Genomic DNA, 3,555 nt, shown 5'->3' with positions numbered 1-3,555 from the left:
GGAAATATTTATATCTACTCGAAATCTCTCAACCAACCTGAATACCAATTATTGAAGCAATTGTTGGACCATGTTGAGAATACGGAGTATTTTGCGTTTACCGAGCGTGAGCAAGTGATTACACCGGAATAAGCACCGCCCAACTCAAAAATCATATTTCACGATGTAGCGTGCGAAAAGCAGGACAATATTATAGCCTGCTTTTGCATAAGTAGATATCACGACGTTGACTTTTTCCATTTCTGTCAGATGTACGCGCGTATTCCCAAACATCTCGTGCGCGACAACGTAAACTTACTCTTGTTATTGAAACAAGACAATATGAACCTGAGACACGTATACAACGCCATGTAAACACCAATATGTCTTACACAGAGTTTGAAAGCGTGTGCTCTGCATGCTGGAACGGTCAGAAGTGCGGGTTTCTGGTGATCGACAAAGACAGTGAGCTCAAGGAAAGACGATACAGGAGGGGATTCGATTCTTTTGTTAGCCTATAAAAGAAACAAAATCTAACGTTTCCGAGCGAGAGACGCAGAAGCGTTGCAGACTCAGTTGCGTGAACATGCAGAGCTCTGATATTTCCAAGCAAAAAGATGTCCTACATCAGATCGCTCAAGCAAGTGCCGCGATCCGTCGAAAACAGATTACTCTAGTCGGGCAAGGAATCTACGACTCAGAAATTGAGTGACGTTTTCAAACCAGTAGTGACTCTGTTGCTAGAACTGGTGAATCTTACAAAAGATACTCAACCTGTAAAACAAGAGGTGGAAGAAATTGAAGAAGAAAGAAAGCAGATGAAAAATGAAACGAAGAATGAAACTAACTCAGAAATGGACAATTCTTTTGCTTCGGCAGGAGATAAAACAATCGTAGAAACACCGATCTAGGGAATCGAGGATGAGTATTATGCACTATTGAGAGATAAGAAGACGTAAGGTGAATTGGACAACGTGTACAGTGTACGCAACCTTTCAAACGGACTAATGATTGGTGAATTGTTGATATCTTTTAAGAGTGACTACATTCGTATTGACGATACGCTTTACCCGAAAACAGAGAGTTTGCTGGAACTTTTGTTTAAAAAACAGCCTGACGGTTCATCTGTGAGCACCGGAGATCGGGAAAATTTTAAAAACATGACCCACGCAACAAACGCGCATAAAAAGTATTACTCATCCGATGGGGCTGTTTGAAACGATCACAGTGACAGATTCAAAAATGTCATTGCCGAATTGATGGATTATTCCCCATCACCCCGCCGAAAGGGTAAAGGTCTACTTCCGCAAGCTATGATCACTCGACAAGGTGTTGAAACGGAATACGTTTTCTGGGATGATCCAAACGAGTTAGTGGAGCGTCTTCCTTTACTCCTGGCATATAAGGCAGCGGGAAATCCGAGTCACAATAACGAAATGATGTCCATTCTCGAAAAGCTACGCGAAGCAGGAATCATTTATCAAGCAGCTCCAATCGTTTTTGCATTCATTACCAAGATGAGCATCGACGTGTTTGGACGGCATCTGGATGAAAACACGGCCGCGAGCACTCCCGGTCCTCTGGGTGTCGGATTTCAAATAACAGCGGACGGGCATTACGATATACGGAACAAGAGACCGTGCGATGTCGCAGATCCCGCAGAGCCGAACAATGCCGTAATTTCAAAAATCTTGAGACGAAAATTGAATGTGCTGCAAAAACAAATCGACAATCTCGATTTGATCATTTATCAAAGCTTGAGAGCTCACCACGGAGAAAGCTTTGGATACTTTTCACACAGACTTCATAACAGGCAGAGACCTGTCGAATCGAAACGCTGAAATCATTTCTCAATTAGACATCCGACAAGAGCGTTGGAATATGAACGAGGAAAAGCAAGCACTGGTGACGGAACCGCATAAGCCTGCACGCCGGAATTACCCGCGTCGACGTGTAGACGTGCGCGGTATCGACGAGACCTGGCAGGCGGATCTTGTTGACATGACGTCATACGCTGGACAAAACAATGGCCACAAGTACATGCTCACAGTCATTGATATTTTTTCAAAGTATGCGTGTGCTGTACCGATAAAAAGCAAGTCTGTAGATGATGTTACAAAGGCAATGGAATATGTGCTTGTTCAAGGACGGGTGCCGAAAAATTTACACGTCGACAGAGGACCGGAATTTTACAACTCAAAATTTGAATTGCTTATGACACGTTAGGGAATCAAATTTCACTCCACGTACAGGAATTTGAAGGCTTCGATCTGTGAACGTTTCAATTGCACGCTGAAAGGTAAAATGTGGAATTGGTTCAGCATGCAAGAAAGCTTCAAGCGGCTCGATATCTCATCTGATTTGGTTTCGGCTTACTACAACGCCAAGCACCGACCTCCGTGAAGTTGACCCCCCAAAGTTGTTATTTTTAAATCTAATTAATGAAATTTGTTTGAGAATCGTTTGAGAGGGTTTGAGAGTAAATAAAAATCGTTTGAGAGTTAGAAGTTTTTCCGGAAAATTGATTTTAATTTTGGGTGTGAAGTTAGCCCCCATATTTTCTATCTCCTCAAAAAATGGACTTGGACGTTTAATTTTTTTTTAATCGTTTGAGAATCGTTCGAGAGAATTTGAGAGTAGAAAAAAACTGTTAGAGAGTTAATATTTTAATTGATATTAAATAATTATTTAATGTGCAATTTCCCCTAGGATTAGAGCACTTCCGGTGTGCGCATTGTGTGTGCGCACTGTATATGCGCAACATGTCTGCGCAGTGCGTCTGAAATCAGCTGTAGCGACTAAGATTGACGAAGAAATACGAATTTCGAGGATGCGGATTATCGTAAATCGAACGAGTACGAGATGGACATGGAGACGAAGCTGAGCAATTTTCTCTCAATGACACCAATGGTAAGCGAAGAATTGGATTAAACTATTGGAAAAAGACACGAGCGTCGAAAACGGGAAACTTGACGAAATCTTTTCAACACAGTGCAACAGAAAGTGAAATCTTTTATAGAACGCCAAAATTGATATTTACTAATAAAGAATAATGCACTTATAATTGGAAGAAACGTAGAATGTCGATGGGCTTATAATATATGTCAGCGATGTTCCTGTTCGTCTATCCTAAGATTTCTGTGTTCTCAGATCTTGTAAATCTTGGACCGTGCTTGCAACGATCTTGCGAACGATCCATGTTACTCGGCTAGGCGTACCATCCCTTGTCGCAATTACAACGTAAATAAACTGTGTAGCTGTAGCTGTGTAGCTTTTGCGCAGCGAAACAAATTGTGGGACAAACACAAGGCGAAATCTCGCAAACACAGACCCTCGATGGTCGTCTCGACGGACATCAGTTACGGGACGCACGTTTGCATGAAAAACAGTCCAATGTACCAACCGGGAGCGATCGGTAATTCGCAATTTTCTGAAAAAAAACCATTTTAATCGTTTTTTCGACATTTTCTTTCAATTTTATCGCTGGCTTGATTGTTTTCAGGCTTCACCATCGCCAACGGCGTTCCCAAGGTCAGTCAGCTGCTCTTGGCCGCCTGGAACCTCGATTCAACTTAC

At 42.2% G+C, this 3,555-nt stretch overlaps 1 long non-coding RNA gene across 1 annotated transcript; it reads left to right on the top strand.

The window, feature by feature from the left end:
* The first annotated feature begins 2,793 nt into the window (after positions 1-2,793).
* LOC124180779 lies at positions 2,794-3,555 on the top strand. The gene is made up of 3 exons (XR_006870309.1): positions 2,794-2,889; positions 3,130-3,394; positions 3,482-3,555. It is a non-coding gene; the product is annotated as an uncharacterized LOC124180779 (long non-coding RNA).

This window comes from Neodiprion fabricii, chromosome 1 (genome assembly GCF_021155785.1).
Source record: "Neodiprion fabricii isolate iyNeoFabr1 chromosome 1, iyNeoFabr1.1, whole genome shotgun sequence".
Lineage (NCBI taxonomy): Eukaryota > Metazoa > Arthropoda > Insecta > Hymenoptera > Diprionidae > Neodiprion > Neodiprion fabricii.
This window is presented reverse-complemented; position numbering and strand designations above follow the sequence as displayed.